Source organism: Frankliniella occidentalis, unplaced genomic scaffold, assembly GCF_000697945.3.
Source record: "Frankliniella occidentalis isolate FOCC.00 unplaced genomic scaffold, Focc_3.1 Scaffold17, whole genome shotgun sequence".
Lineage (NCBI taxonomy): Eukaryota > Metazoa > Arthropoda > Insecta > Thysanoptera > Thripidae > Frankliniella > Frankliniella occidentalis.
This window is the reverse complement of record NW_026267147.1, coordinates 1,926,577-1,932,908: the sequence shown is the minus strand read 5'-3', so window position 1 is coordinate 1,932,908 and position 6,332 is coordinate 1,926,577. Positions and strand designations below refer to the sequence as shown.

Sequence of the window (6,332 nt, the reverse complement as noted above, 5' to 3'; positions counted from 1 at the left end):
TGACAGCAGTGCGCTTTTACGGCAGGGCGTTAACGACTGCACTTGACGTCTCTGTTTCGCCATCCTGCCGCGGCCGCCACAGACTGACACGATCGAACGGGGGAGCAGGGAAAGGAGGGAAGGGGGGGAGCAGGGAAGGGAGGGAAGGGAGGGAGCAGGGAGTGAGGGAGGAAGGCCGGCAAGCGAAGCGAGACGAGATGCGCACAATACTGCCTAAATTGTATATTCTTCTTCAACGCAGCGAATAAATTGCAGAACACAATCGACTAGCCCTAAAAGTCAAACCCTCTTTTCTGCGTCAACAGTAAAGGGGGGCGCCTGAGAATTCGGGTGAAGTTTGACTTCGACCGGAACGCAGGAGGGCGAGAAACGAGTCAGGGTGGGCGGGTTGGTGATGATTAGTCGCCAAGGACTTTATGAAAATCTGCGCATAAGAAAAGATCCGCCATCGTAGCCAGATCCGGGCCGATCAGTGGGCGGCGGGCTGTGAAAGTGGACGTTAGCTGGATCAAAAGAGCGGCTTTGATTTTCAACATTTCCCGCGTCGGCATCAAAATTTAAATTCATTTAAATTCCTTCTTTTTTAAAAAAAAACCTTTGAACATTTTCTGAAGTGATGCGTTTGGTGGGCGCTTGTTTCGCCCGTAGCGAGAAAATAACACGCCTTTCTCTGTTAATCACGGGGACGGGGAGAGCACAATGGTCTCCTACTCACAGAAACCCGCACTTCCGTCCAGAACCACTGCAGAGCTGCGCAGAGCTGTGCAGAGCGCGCCCTCACCTGCAACAAGACAAAAGCGAAACGTTAATCAGCATTCCTTGTACTCTTGTCTAACGGAAATACAGGGCAGCAGCGCGGGATTCACACAGAAGCGAGGGCGGCTGCCGACACTTTGGGAGTAGGGAAAGGTCGACAAGACCGTATTGCACATTGGCCGGATCAATTACCTTATCCTGTTAGAGATCAGGGTTGTTTTACAAAAAAACTGGCCTATAACGACAACTGGCAATATTTATCAAAACGGTAAACTTTTACCTTCGGGTAGAGACAGACCACAAGGGACTGTCTAAAATATTCGGGCCGAAGACTGGCAAAGAATAGACCACATAAAACTGGTCCAACGCCTCCCTCATCCCCCATACTTTTGTTACTGGTATTTACCTCTCGGCTTCCACTACTTTTTGTTTAGCGGTTCGTCTCTGAAGACCCACTCCTTTTGAAGCCTTTTGGCTGAGATTAGACAGCAGACAATGGGGGGCGCAGCAGAGCTTCTTGTCAAAACACTGGTGGGTAGCAGCAGGCACTACTGAGTGCTGCACAGGTGGCCAATCAGTGCGTCAACAGCCAGGCTCGAGGCCCGCTATTCACTGGCGACGGGAAAAAACCTCGGCGAAACCCACAAGCTGTCACACGAAACAAGCGGCTCATCACCGTCCGCGGTACAGCAGTGTCTGAAATGTTGCACGATTGCTCTTAAATGTTGAAAGTAGACGAGGCGACTACCAACAACTGGTTGCAGAAATCTTGAGAACCAAAATAACGTGCAAGTAGCAACGACTCTCGACATGGCGTTTATGTACCCACCACCAGATCGTAGACAAGAAAAACCACGCACCAACATAAATGGCCAAAGAACAAAATTTTGCGCGCCCATTTGTCTCCGCTCGGGCTATAAAGGTGCAGGCAGCACAGCGCGCTCGCAGGCGCTGAGCCACGCCACCCATTACCGGTTAAAGACGCCGGCAGACAATCCAATAGGCCACAAAAGAAATCACAGATAAGGGCGGCCGTGCGGGCCACACGCCGGACGAAGTGGTGGCGAGTTGGGTTCGATCCCGCGACGGGAACCCCCGAAACGGCAAGCAGGCACGCACACCGGGGTAGAGGGCGGCCGCTCCTGGGGCAAGAGCGCCCAAGGACTAACAGCCTAACGCCCCCCCCCCTCTCTCCATGCTTTCAGGTGCTTCGAAACACCCTATCGGCCGGCCCGTGGGACGAACCGAGAGTAAATAAGCCGAACACCACTGCCGCGGCGTAGAGTACAGGAGAGGACAGAGGGGGGGAGAGAGGGAAGGGTAGAGGGCGGCCGCTCCTAGGGCAAGAGCGCCCAAGGACTAACAGCCTAACGCCCCCCCCCCTCTCTCCCTGCTTTCAGGTGCTTCGAAACACCCTATCGGCCGGCCCGTGGGACGAACCGAGAGTAAATAAGCCGAACACCACTGCCGCGGCGTAGAGTACAGGAGAGGACAGAGGGGGGGAGAGAGGGAAGGGGAGAGGGAAGGAGAGAGGGGAGGAGAGAGGGGAAGACTGAGGGGAGGAGAGAGGGGAAGACTGAGGGGAGGGAGGAGGGGGTAGGATTACGCGCGCTGACTGATGGCGATTACTGCTTCAGGTGCAGTCACCTTACGGCGTCATAAATCCGACCAAAAACCGACCGGCGGGCCGACAGACCGAGTACCCAGTCCCGGCCGCAGCCCATCCCTTCGGGCTGCCTACCGATGTCTGAACGCGCGGCGAGGGGGCTCTGCCGAGGGCTGTGCTGGGCTGCGCCGCTTGACGGATGGGTCGTCACGCCGTCATGACAACCTGCTCGTGGGTCTCGACCGCGTAGGCGAGGGAGGAGGTTGAGAAAGGCCTTCTCACACAAGCGCACTAACCAACCGTGCGCAACTGCTTCATTTTGCACGACTGTCTGCCATGCAAAGAAACTCAAAGTCATCGGCTCACCGCTAGCCCTATCCCCCTGTAAAAAAAACAACACTTCTTCGCCTGCCTCTGGATACTTTGTCAATTACAATGTCTGAGTATGTCTGTGTGTTTTGCGTAAGGCAAAAAATCAACCCATAAACGTATCGATCGCACACTCGATCAGTCGATAACCGGGTAGCCACCTTCACTGCTCCCATTGACAGCAGTGCGCTTTTACGGCAGGGCGTTAACGACTGCACTTGACGTCTCTGTTTCGCCATCCTGCCGCGGCCGCCACAGACTGACACGATCGAACGCGGAACCCTAAGACTGGCCATCAACCCTCCGCTGGAGAAGACACTACTGCTGCAACTTGCACCAATTCCTGCCTGCCACTCGCTCCGGGAGTTTCAAGGGTAAACATCGGTTGACATTGTAGGCACCACACACACCACATGACGCAGACGCAACGGCACAACGCATTCGTAGTCGCGCTGTATACTTCTTACAAGTAAATCCGGGGTCGCAGAGGGAAGTCATCCCCACTTTGGAGACAAAACTTTTCTCCACGGCCGCAGGTACAGGCGAGGACCGAAACGTCGAAAGTCGTCCCCCGAGGCGACCTTGCCCTCCTGCAGAGGCCGATGGACAGCACGACCACTGGGGTATTTACGCCCCGTGTTGGCGGGGCCTCCGGCTCGGCCTCCGGTCCACTGCGAGTGAATGGGCTTGTTGGGACCCCCCCCCCCCTTCCTATCCCTTTTCAACCAACGACGTGAGCGTCCATCCCCGTTCGAAAAAGTTATCCAAGGGTACGACCTCGACCACTGCCCGCTGCTCGTCGCCGAGATAGTGCCCTACTGCTGTTCGATCCCGCGCGGCAGCAAGGGTGCTGGGCACTGACCTTCACGCTTGCCAACAAAGCCATCAGCCTCCAGCAACAACAACTTACTTCGCTCCCGTGTCCAGTAGCGCACTCTTGTGTTTGGCAACTCTTTCCTTCACCCACCTACGCACACCGCGAGATCGCCATCGGGAGGTGTGCACACCTTACAGACTGCCAAGTCCATTCAAGCGACTGATAGCGACAATACGTTTATGCAACTCTCCCCTCCCCACCTTCTCCGTCCCCCTTTCCTTTCTCTCCTCCATCTTTGTCTCTCAGCCATAAACGGGTCACTTCGATAGCAGTTGTTGACTCACATGACGTGTCATAGAAACTAGGCTGTATAGGACACTGCCATAAAAACACCTCGCGTTGTCACGCCTTCCGACGCAACAACGCCCGCACCAGTCAGATATTTATGTAGTTTTACACGAGTTTATGAGGATGTCTTCCTCATAACTTTACGCTCGCGTAATTCTTCATCACAGGGTGTCCGGGAGGAGGGACGAGGTCCGTAAGCCTCTTAGAGGGCATTCGACAAGTGCGCCTGGTAATGCAAAACCAGTAGACGGAAGCCCGGGAGCAGCAGCAGCGACGCTTCCCGGTAATCTGTTCAGAATCCAGAATAAATGGGGCAAGCTCTGGCATACCGAACAAGCAGGAGGAGGAGAGCAAGGGGGAGAGCACATACCGGTCGGCCACTGTTGTAGCGAACCACGCTGCGGACGTATCGACGAACGAGAACTTCACTAAAGTGAAACTCAAACTCAACAGGGTCTTCTTTTGGAATGAATGGGTGAATTTGAAAATTAACCAATATTTATGCAATAGAAGGAGGCAAGCATCTGGTTGGTAAGGATCTGCCAACGTAGGGTCTCTCTCGGGTCAGCCCATGCCCATAGAACGACAGAGTTTGCCAGTTCCTGGCACCCGCCACTTGTTTGACCGAAAAGCAGCGCGCTGTCCCCCGCTGCCGCACGCGGTTAGTTCCGGTCGAAACTCGAGCGCTTAGGGTCCCCGCCGGTCCCCGCTGCATCCATCCCACCGGTGCTATAAGGCCCGCTCGCCCCGTCTCCCGTCGACCGGGCCGGCCCCGTCACGCAGCCACGAGACACTGTTTGATATACGAGCCAATATAACGATCCAAAGTGTATTATAATATGGTAATCAAAAGCGAGCCCGCCCTGATGGAACTCTCTGGATAAGATCAGGATAGACCGCTATCCAGGATCTATCCAATTTGTCTCATTTTGGACAGATCCTGGATAGACTAATTCTGTCCGAATGGCGTCCAGTAGGCATCTTATCTGTCCTCAAGGCAATCCAAGACACGTCCGCGCGTGTCCGGGGCGTCTACAGGATTATCCGGGCGCGTCCAAGGTGCGTCCGAACGTATCCAAGACGCGTCTGCCCGTGTCCAGGGAGCGTCGTGACCTATCCGGGACTAGTCTGGGTGGGTCCAAAGTGAGTCCGGGAGGTTCGGGCCTGTCAGGGTTGATCCAGGATGTATCCGTATGTATAAAAGGTGCATCCAGGAGTGTCCAGGGGACGTCTGGATGTATCCAGGACTCGTCCACACGCATACAGACCGCGCCCAGATCTATCCTGACGTATCCATGATGCGTCCTGGCGCGTCCGGGCTCATCCACGATGCGTCCGGTCGCGACCAGGCTCATCCACGAAACGTCCGGACCCATCCAGGCTCATCCACGACACGTCCGGACGCGTCCAGGCTCATCCACGATACGTCCGGATGCATCCAGGCTCATCCACGATACGTCCGGATGCATCCAGGCTCATCCACGACGAATCCCGCCAGCGTCCAAAAATCATTCACCGGATGCCTGCTTTCCACAGTGCATCCCTACATCTCTCTGTCCTACAGTTATCTTACAGTTTCTCAATTACTCGCCTTCCTGATGTTGAAGAGTGATGACTACCTGGAATTCCGTCTGAAGTATCGATGATGCAGATTTGGCGTTTTTTTCTGGTGGTTAACTTCACGTCCTTGGCTGGGATCGAACCCGCGACTTTCAGATTAGCAGTTCAGTACGCTAACCCCTACGCCACGAAGGTGCTGACAAGGATGGTGCGTCAGCAACTTAACATAAACCGCGCAGACATCCACGAATTGTCCAGCAGCTGGCCGCACAGAATATTACCAACGTGTATCCAAGACGCGTCCTGACGTATCATTAGGTATCCGAGTAAGATCCGCATCCAGAAAGCGTCCTGATATACGTCCTGATGTATCCTGAGGTATCTAGGACGCGTCCGGACATATCCAGACGAATCCAGCATACGTTCCGACGCATTCACACTGATCTAAGACCCGTCCTCACGCATCCTGATGTGTCCAGGACGCTTCCGGATGTATCCGTTCATATCCAAGACGCGTACGGATTAATCCAATCATATCCAGGACGCGTCCGGATGCATCAGATCACATCCAGGAAGCGTCCGGAGGTAACCGATCTTATCCAGGACGCGTCCAGATGCATCCGCTCACATCCTAGATGGGTCCAGATGTATCCTGTCTCATCCAGGATGCGTCCGGTATCCAGTCATAACATATCCAGGATGCATCCGGATATGTCCTGTCTCGTCCAGGATGCGTCCGGACGCATCCAGGATATGTCTCATCCGGAATGCGTCCGTATATATCAAGATATATCCAGGATGCGTCCGGATGCATCCAGACATATCCAAGATGCATCCGGATGTATCCAGACACATCCAGGACGCGTCCGGACGCAT

General features: G+C 54.6%; 1 protein-coding gene across 3 annotated transcripts in view; it reads right to left on the bottom strand.

Moving 5' to 3' along the window:
- The window catches only part of LOC113215508 (MOXD1 homolog 2), a 481,769-nt gene that overhangs the window by 209,701 nt on the left and 265,736 nt on the right, over positions 1–6,332 (bottom strand). The window lies entirely within an intron of this gene.